The sequence below is a fragment of the Lupinus angustifolius genome, unplaced genomic scaffold (genome assembly GCF_001865875.1).
Source record: "Lupinus angustifolius cultivar Tanjil unplaced genomic scaffold, LupAngTanjil_v1.0 Scaffold_35_320, whole genome shotgun sequence".
NCBI classification, from domain to species: domain Eukaryota; kingdom Viridiplantae; phylum Streptophyta; class Magnoliopsida; order Fabales; family Fabaceae; genus Lupinus; species Lupinus angustifolius.
In genome coordinates, this window is record NW_017721056.1 from 1,770 (window position 1) to 13,068 (window position 11,299).

Genomic DNA, 11,299 nt, shown 5'->3' on the forward strand with positions numbered 1-11,299 from the left:
AACAACTTAAGGACTTTAGTCTTAAACTAGAAAAGATACCCATTAAATGTGATAATACAAGTGTCATAAACCTATCCAAGAATCTCATTTTGCATTCGAGAACCAAGCATATAGAAATCAGACATCATTTCTTGCGTGATCATTTTCAAAAAGGCGATTGTGTGCTTGAATTTGTTGAAACTACTAAGCAATTAGCTGATATTTTCACCAAGCCCCTCTCACGAGATACTTTCTATGTTCTTCGAAGAGAACTTGGAATCCTTGATGAAAAATATCTTGATTAAAATCGTCTAAAAATATTTTGATATGCCTCGCATGATTAATGTCTTATATGCTTCAAAATATATATTTAATACTTCTTAACAAAACTCTCTAATTAATACTTCTTAACAAAACTCTACACCTAATTACTTGTTATCCAAGTAAGTTAGTTCTTATTCTAATAACTCTCATTTTCAAGGCAACTATTAAACATATATCATTCTATTATCAAGAAAATATAATCACATACATAAGCACACACCCATATATATATATAGTCCTATGTCTATCTAAGCAAGGCGCTGAAAGGATGGATGTTACAGGAAAAGCTGGGGGAGGTACCTGAAAAGGTGCACCGATGATCAAGTCAATAAATGATAATGGATGGGGGAGCAATAACTCGGAGTATGAGTAAATGTAATACTTAAAGTAATGTTAGAGAGTGGGTATGTCTTATTCTCATATGTATCATGTGTCTTATTTGTGAGGGGGACCCCTTATTTATAGTGGAGATAGATGAAATATTCTTTGACAGGTGTTGTTGACATTATCGACCATTTGAGCTTGTCAGCCTGTCGGGCGGCCTGGTTAGGTCATACTCTAAGAATAGTTGACTTATAGCCTATACTAGGCTTTGGTAGCCACGGTCTAGACTTGTCTTTGCCATAGAGCAGAGAGTTAGGTGAGAAGTGTATGTGGCGTGTAGTAGACATGCGACATGTGGGTGGCAGAGGCGTGGCCCCAATACTGGCTTGAGGTCTTATCCAGCTAGCCATATGTCTTCTCTTACTAGCTCGATTGGCCAGCTGATATTGTGAGCCCTAGTGACATAAGTCCTCGCCAGGCATCTGAGCTTGGTCGATCTTAAGTAGTCCAGTCCAGTCAATGGGGTAGCCGTTTGACGGGATGAATAATATATAATCTCAAATAATTTAAAGGGTCGAGTAAAAACAAAATAATTTAAATGACCTAATTAAAATAAAAACAACTCATTACACCAATTTAAAAATAAAAATAACATAGAAAATCATATGAGAAGTTTATGATTTATAATTATATTTGGGTATTATATACGTAGTATAATTACATTAGCTATTTATTTAAGGGGTATAAGTGGTGATAAAATACGTATGATTTGTGGAAACATATGTGGACTTAATAAATGTATACATATGTTGGTTCATAGGGGATAATGAGAATCCAATTTGTTAACATATATGCAATGGTTATGGTCCCTAATAAACTAAATCACAAAACAATTTTTACCTCCACTATTTATGTGTTTGGAGACTCACTTGTTGATGTTGGCAACAACAATTACTTGGTTCTTTCCTTTGAATGCTGCAGATTTAATTGATAAGTGATTTGGTTATGTAAATGTTCATACAATTAGTTGTTGATTGTTGGTACCTTTGATGATGATCAGATTTTCTTGTTGGTAGTTGGTACCTTTGAAGATGATAATCAAATTATGAACATTCCAAACAGATTGGTTCTTTACAATCTGCTTTTGCTATAATCTCATTATTAGCTTCTGTATTTCAACATTAAAATTTGTAGAATATTACTTCTCTTATCAATCAGAACTTATTCAAGTTAGACTTTTCATTATTGGAATCTAATCCATTCTCCAATGTTTATTTCTTAGTATTGAATGAATATTCTCCATGTGTCTATTGTGCTACATATTTAAGTTATAAGTCTCTGAATTACAAAGCACTGCTAAATTTATTGCTATTTAATTGGTTAAGATTTGTTTTAGAATTAAATATCTGGCATGGACAAAATTCTACGGGCAACACTTTAAGCCATATTCTTTGTTGATTCCCAAAAGAATGAAAGGGACACCATGATAGCCTCACATATATATTTCGTGTACTTCAAAAATATTAAACTTGAGTCAAACTAAAACTTTTTAACATATTTTATGACCTCAAGAACTATATTGACTCACATTCACAACCTTTGGGTACTAGATTGAGTTTTTGTTTTTTTAGATAATAAATTAGTAGACTCGAAAATCTTTAAGAATCAAAGTGAGTATTTACTCTAATATTTATGGTTGTGGTTATTATGATTCCGGTCATTATTACTATTGCAATGCATATTACGCCATTTTTTGTGTGAATAATTTTATAATTAAAAAATATTTTTGAATTTGATATAATCCAATAAAACCTAATGTCTTCCGGTCTAACCTAAATGTAGTTCAATATAATTATGTTGCAATTAAATGCAACCAAATGATTATGACTCTCTTTCCCATTATTTGTAATTCTTGTTATTTTAGATGTTGCTCTATTTTCCAGATTTCTTATTGTTTTACAAATCCAAAGTTTTCTATGTCATTTTCTTCCATCTATATCCATATTGAATACACTTTCTTAATAAACTACCTGTCACCTAGGGATGGAATGCGCATAAACGGGCATGGGTAGTAGCTATTCGCTACCCGTTTCAAAATAGGAACACATTACATATATCCGTCCGTACCCGTATGGGTACCCGTGTGCGGGTATTTCTGGGTACAACGGGTACCCGCGAGTTTCCTATATTATAAATGAATTTTTAATTTATTATTTCTATTATATTTCAAATGAGATGAAACTTAATTATTTTTGTACCTTTTGATTGAATATTTGACAAAAATGCAACATTTATTGGTGTTTTTTATTTGTGTGATTCTTTGTTCTCATTTCCTTAACAAAAAGTATATAATTTATTTGTAAAACATGTGTTTCTACATATGTAATAATATTTGTAGGGTGTTTCACCACCAAACCTAATAAAATATGTAAATAAAGTAAATGGAAATTTTTTACATAGTATAATGAATGTTAGAATAGTATACTTTTTATTTTAATTAAATATAATATATTAATCATATAAATAACGGGTACCCGTAGGCACGGGTATCATAATACCCGTACCTGCCCTATGTAATACAGGTATTTTTAAAAACCCGTTTATAATATTCACAGATACCCATACCTATGCCCGTACATGTTTTACTCGCATGTACTTATGGGTACGGTTTTTTTTCATCCCTATCATGTTTTTGCTAATATTTGCATCAAATGGATGATTGGGTGGCAGCTAAGAAATAGGGTTTGCCAACTTCACCACCTTACCTCTCCCTAATATCTAAGGTAAATAACAACAAAAACGTATCCTTCTTGGATGGTGTTAGCTTTGATGGCAACGATGATGTATGTGCATTTATAATTCTCTATCCATTTTCCATCTTTTATTTTTTGTTTATCTTGATGGATAAGGAAGTCACAAATGTATCAATTCATTGTTCATTTTATATTTTCTTTCAAATTATAAAATAGTGTATAATATCTGTGCATTGTCAGTATAAAAATTTAACACAATCAGTACATCATCCACTATTCATTTATATTCCTATTTTTTAAAGAGCCAATGGTGAAAAAACATGAATGGTAATTAATATAGTGACACAGTATATAAAACTCATACACTATCGTGTATTCATTTTTTCCTATAACATAAGCAATGTAATATATCTAGATTATTTATCTTGGACCACAAGACTGGAGAGAAAAGAGAATACAGGGTGTTTTATAAAGTGTTAAAAGTATTAAAAATAAAATTATAAAATTAATGCGGTGAACGTGGATCGAACACGTGACCTTCAGATCTTCAGTCTGACGCTCTCCCAACTGAGCTATCCCCGCGATTGGTTATATCATGCAGTTAAGGTTAGTTCTATCTATAAACCAGTTGGACTACTCAAACAAATGACACATCAAGTAGGACCACCAACTGTGCAGGCAACCCACAATACTGTGAGATTCCATGACTACCTCACTAAAAGTGCAACTACCGGTTCATAAATATTAAAATGATACCAAAAAATATTAAATGCAGGTTAAATTAGTTCATTTCAACATAGTTTATAATATTTAATATAAACTAATTTCACCATTAAAATGATGGATTTAATCCACATTTGATATTTTTTTGTACCATTTTTTGTTTTTCAATTTTAAAATGATCAAGCTGGTATACATGAAAAATTTGAGGATGTACTTGGTGAAAAAGTTTTTTATATTATCACAACATCATCTACCATTTAGATTTAATTATTATTAAGTATTAAATATAATAATACAAACATAAGATATTGAATATATATTCTTACACTAAATTTATATAGATTTTTATATTAATAATATATAGATCTTTATATTAAAGGTGTATATTATACTCCCTAAATTGATGAATAAGTAAATAAAATATATGTGCTCAAATTTTTATACTGGCTCAAAATTTTAAGCTTTTGTATTAAAGTTTCCGGTATAGGTTTTTCGATAAAGTTGGGGTGCTTAATTATATAAGAAAAAAAGATATATATAATGATAATATATGAGTTTTATATATTATTATTATATTATTTATAATTCATTTTCAAACATCATGGACTCTTTAAAATAAATAATTTAAATTAAGGGTAAATAGTAAATGATATTGTGTATAAATCTTTAAAAATATAAGAATGCAGGTTAATGAATGAAGAGGGAAGTTAATTCTCATTCATTCAGTCCATCCATTACTCCATTTAAATTGATTTGGATGGGTAAATATTCAATTCATTTAATTTTTTTATAGGAACTAAAAATACTATTAAAGAAAATCATTATTTTAAAAACTAATCTCTCAATAAAACATTTTTAAAACCACCCCGTAGAAAAATACTTTTAAAAATTGATTTTTTGAAATTTTATAAAAAAAATTACAATATTCTACAAGCATGCGATATTTAAGATTCTATGTGTATTTTTATAACAAATACTTATCGAATGTAATATATATACACTATTACTGTAAAGATTTATACATAATCATTATATCATCCACCATTCATTTGAATTACTTTTTTTAAGAGTCAATAATGATTAAATATAAATGGTGGATAATATAGTGACAGTGTATGAAACTCATAAACCGTGAGTATATACATTTTTTCGCATACTTATATATGTTATGTACATAAGAATAAACTTTTAATATTAATTATATATACATGTCCTATAATTTTGAAGTTTTGTGTTTGGATGGATCGAGTATTCATCCAAATGGATATATCGATTAGATATATCAATTAGATATAATTGATGGATTTGAATTCATCAATTATCAACAGTATCCATTATATTATATCCATTTAAATTTATTAGCTATAATAAATAGATTTTAACGGATTTAATTTTGATGGATTGTAGATAATTTTGCCACTTTTAATTTCCGCCCAATATAAGGAACTCAATTAACAAAATTAAGAGGAAGTTAATTTATCTTGAAACTTTTGAGTCCTAAAACATCATTGCTACGATATATATTTTGTTTTTTTGTTCAATTCATTCAGACAATTGTGGTGAATTGTTATTAAGCATGTAATAGGAAGGCTACTTGTTAATTTTCCTTTCTATTTAACGAAAGATCTTACAAAACCACCTCTCTTGTTACCAGTATAAAGAGACAACAGCATCAAAACATAAAATACACATAAACTTACCCCACTGAGTAGCTTAAACAGCTTCAATATCTTCCTTATCGAACTAGGGAACTTCGCAAAGGATAAGCTTGCTTCAATCTATTCCTAATGAAACTTGGACAAAAGGGTATCTTGTTTAGTGTGGGCATCCAAAATGAAAGTTATCATAGTGGTTGTTCTTAAGGTTATTCTTAATAAAATAACAACATTTTTACTTTGTTCTTCACTGTGCTATTCTTATTTCCTGACTTTTGTTCTTGAATAAGAACAATTTTTGCTTGTTCTTAAGCAAAAGAAAGTGAAGAGAGTTGTAGATGTTGTGGAAAAAGTAGATATTGTGAGATCCAAATAAGAATAAGAATGATGTTTATTATTATGAGAAAAAAAATATATGTTATTCTTATTTTATTAGGAATTATAATAAATTATAAAATAATATGTGAGATACAAATAAGAATAAAAATATTATTCTATATTGGAAATGTTTTAAGCAGCCCTATTCTTGTGCCACATATTGTGGTCAAACTTCCCTACCAGGACAACAATGAGGACCATTTCCATTGGGGATAAGGTCAAACCCAGCACAAAAGGAAATAACCCATCAAATTAAAAGTGGTGTATTTTTTGACAAGCATTTTATCGTTTTGGTATATCCGTAGGTTATAAGAAATCATTACTTCAACCCAAGATTTCTTATTTATTTTTTTCACACGGTAAATCTTGTCAGCAGCATGACCCACAAAGTTTGTTGTCATATATAGATTAATTTAAAAAAAATATTTAAATTAAAAATTTAATGATTCAGTATTTTTGTACTCTCAAATCAAGTATATCATGCATGATTTTGTGCGGAATAGTTTTTTAAATAGAATTGTATTTCAGATCAATGGCAATCAAATGTCTCATCAACAATTCCATGAATCTTCTTTCCTTTCAGCATTATATAAATATAATATTTAACTTTTTTTTTTTTTGCAAAATCCAAAAAAAATATAATTATAACTGTCATTTTGATAGACATTGTGATATCTACCTTTCACATTATTAAAGTGATAAATTTGTTATTATACATTAATATTGACATAAATAAAATTTATATGAAATGTAGCTAAAAAATAAAAAAGATATAATATATAAATTTATTATTTGTAATAATGATAAATTTAATATTATAATAAGATGAAAATATACTTTCTTATCCAATTTTACCCTTATGAAGAATTTATAATAAGAGAAGAATGTATTTCCTGATATGAGGAGATAATTTATCTCCTTCAACTAGTAAAAATATGACATGTGTAACGTTTTGTTTAGTTTTAGAAATATTTGTATAGAAAATAATTAAATAGGACAAATATCATGATTTGAAGCAGATAGTTTATCTTCATATATCAGGAGATACATTATTCTCTTAAAATAATGTAAAACATAGACATGAGATGTGAAACTTAGACAAGATAGATAATAGCTATCAAAATTCTAGTTATAATTAATATAGTATAAAGTTGTTTGTATAAATTAATAATATTTATTTTGTAGTAATTTATTTGGAATGTGTAACATGAAAATAATAATGGAGGTGAAAAATAATCTTTAGAAATTAATGTTAAGATATGAAATCTATTTACTATATAACAAAAAAAATTCATTGTCATACCACCTATGAAATGTGTCATCAACTCAATAAAAATTTTCCCTCCAAAAAGTTCTCTACCTCTTAGTATGCAAATTCACACATTAGATAAAAAATATTATTTATCATTTATCTCAACTAAATAATAATCTATAATTAAATAATAACTCAATTATAACTCCACAACTCATTATATTCTGTTAATTCATTTTGTTAAATAATAACTTTATGGAATAAATTCCTTACTTTTCCTTAATTCACTATCTATTTTCCTTTTATTACTTCAATAATCCTTCAAACACATTACACTTTAAATATTCTAAACTTAATAAATTGACTTTTAATTTAAAAAATCTTTTAAAAATGAGCATTATTAGAAGCTTTATTACATAATACATTCTTTTTATATTCCTTTTAATCACCATGTATGATTGATTTACGTTATACATTCCTTATATACTCATTTTAATCAGCATCAATGATTTGCCTATCAAACATGTTAAAAAATTTAAGCTTAATATATTAACTCTTCATTTCACCATATCAAGAATAAAAGTTAATGATTATTATTATTATTTTTAATATAAAATTTAATGTTCATTAATATTCAAAACTTTGAAAAATGATTTTATAATTTGTTAATTTTAAATACATTAATTTTAAAATTTAGAATGGTTTTGGTAACTATTATTATTTATGTTCATGATAAGAAAATAAATTAGTATTAATATATAAAAATGTATAAAGTTTACTTTAAATCAAAGATTGAATGAATTAAATAAATAATCTTGAACAATATTTGATCCCCTTTTATTATTATATCTTCCGTTTTCATACTTCTTCATATCTTCCTTTCTTGGTTACAGAAAAAAACAATATTATGTTCTCCGTCAACAACTTACTTTACTTTTAAGAATATTATTACAAACATGACACACATAGTCAATTTCATAGAAGAGGTTAATAATGTTAAAGATACTTAGAAAATTAATGTAAGAATTATTGGCATTTTGCGTGTGGATGCATCCTCGGTGCCATCCTTAGAAATGTTTTTCATGGATGAAAAGGTATTTTTTTTACTATATGTTTTACCTATTAAACTATTTGTATGTATACATCATTATTTTTTTCTCAATATTATTTTCTCCTCTATAAATTACGGTGACAAGATACAAGCTATTATCAAGAATTACCATATTATGCAAATGTATGGGTAACATATATATTTTAACTATGCATTTGCATAGGTAACATGAATATTGTTAGCAATGTGAATGTATGAGTAACATGTGTGTTTTTTAACCATACGAATGCACATGTTATATATGTATTCTTAACAATATGAATGCATGAGTAACATGTGTGTTTTTAACCATGCGATTGCACGATTAACATATGTGTTTCTTAACCATATGAATTCACATATAATATGTATGTTCTTAATCTTGCGGCAAAAAAATATTACCATATACTAATACATGAGTGACTTGCTACTGTATTAGATAAAAAAAGTGAAATATGATATAAAATTACACTACAATAGGGTGCATACATAATAATTAAAATATATATAGAAAGTTAGGTGAGTTAGTTTGTTTTCTCTTCAATTTTTAAATGGGAAAAAGTTTCAAACAATGATTGTATTCAATATACCTGGAAAGTTTGGTGGAAAGCAATAATTAAAGAGAAAAATATGTAACGACCAATACTATAAAACTTTTTACATCCATTATCCATTATTTATTTTCAATAACTTTTTACTCTTAAAGAAATAGTAAATAATATACTGACTGTATAAATATTTACAGGACAATACTTAAATATTACACTCATAATTAAATATTATTTCAAATTATTTTATTTCTGCTGCTTGATAGAACATTTATGGAAAGGAAAAAAGATACTCCTAAATTACATTTCCATTTATTTTGGAAATATTCTCCATAAATCATGTATGACATGCACTATTTACCATGAAAAAAGTAAGAAATTGTAGATGGAAGTCAGTATTTTTTATAACTCACATTGTTCTCCTACTATTTAAAAAAATTACATAGAAGCCCCAAAAAACTAGTTAAAGTGAATTGAGATTATTTCTAATAATGAAGAGTCCAATATTAATTAAAGATTGTAACACGTAGCATCGATCAAATCTGAACTCGTGTAATTTTAACTTATTAACAAAATAGTTTAAAATAATGAAGAAGAAAAATATCTAGCTAATGTTCTTGTTCTTTACTCTCTTATAGTAGAATATGAGTTTAACTCACTTAAAACACACCAATCCTATAAATCTCCCCATCAAACCCATACCAAACACAAGCAATGTTTAAAAGTAGGGGTGAGCATGATTTGAGATTGTTAGATATTTCCTGATGATTGGTGAAATACCAATCCTAGGATCTTGAATATCATGATTCTCACACATAATATAAAACAATGATACAAAGTCATACCTGAATCTATGTTCTCTGATCTACTCATTTGACATATCTTTTGAGAGAATTTTGGTATGATGGTCTTCCTCAACCAAATCTTTAATTCCTTTTGGGACCTTCGTTTTTTCTCTGATGGGGAGAGATGAAAACTATTTGTGATTTGGTGTATTGGGGACCATAACCTTCCTTATGCATTAACTTATAGGGTTCCCATTATCCCCTATATGTTAACCTGATGGGTATCCACCCATTAAGCCCATATCCGTTATCAGCTTTTAGAAATCTATGGGGTGTCAGTAATTAGATCACTTATAATGTAACCCCCGAAATAAATAGTCGATATCATTGTATCAAATATATGATGTCCACCTTAACTAGAAATTATAAATTTCTAACTATCTCCCACTCGGGCTTCATATCTTCATGATACAATTATATCACAACTTCTTTAGGCGCGCATCCGTATGCTATTTATATTTAGACTTCTCTTTAATACAATCTGGTCCATCTCATATATCAACTATGGAACCACAGTGACTTTCATCACATGCAAGCGTAACACGACCACGATGATCACCTTTATAATATACTCAATGACATATCAAATATGGATGAGTGATATGGAAATTTCATGTAATGTGATCTCATACATGTCTATTTCCAACTAACCCTTCTTTATTCTTTAGTGAGATCAATCCAAATTCCTTAATTGCAACACAATAGTAGCAATACATAAGTTCAAAATAGAACAATAAACCATAAACTTTGTTATGCATAAAAAAACTGTATATAATATCCAAAGCAAAACATAAAACATATAGACTCACACTGAACTAAGGTACCCTAAGGAACAACGCCCATATTAGCAACATGCTCATGAAAGAATTTAGGTACCAATCTCTTAGTCAGTGGATCGGCTAGCATAAAATTTGACCTTATATGTTCTATGAAAATTTGTCTACTTGAATAATTTCTTTAACAACCAGAAACTTTATGTCAATGAATTTTGACTTTGTAGAACTCCTATTGTTGTTGGAGTAAAGAACCGTGGACTTGTTGTCACAATAAATCCTCAATGGTCTTTCATTACCATCGATCACACGTAAGCTAGTGACAAAATTTCGCAACCATATGTCATGGTCTGATGTTTCAAAACAAACCATGAAATCTGCAACCATGATTGAAGGAGCTATGAGCGTCTATTTAGCAGACTTCCAAGATATAACACCTTCAACCAAGATAAACACACATCCAGAGGTGGAGTGTCTATTGTCTTAGACACCCAAAAATCGGAGTCAGAGTACCCAATGATCTCTAAATTCTCAGACATCCAATAAATGAACATGTAATCATTTGTTCTCTTTAAGTAACACATAACACGTTTGACTGTCTTCCAATGATGCATTCCAGGATTACTCAAATATCTGCCCAAAACTCCCACAAAAA

The 11,299-nt window shown here is 28.3% G+C and overlaps 1 non-coding gene across 1 annotated transcript; it reads right to left on the reverse strand.

The window, feature by feature from the left end:
- Positions 1-3,889: 3,889 nt before the first annotated feature.
- Positions 3,890-3,962, reverse strand: TRNAF-GAA. Its single transcript has one exon. It is a non-coding gene; the product is annotated as a tRNA-Phe (tRNA).
- Positions 3,963-11,299: the final 7,337 nt, after the last annotated feature.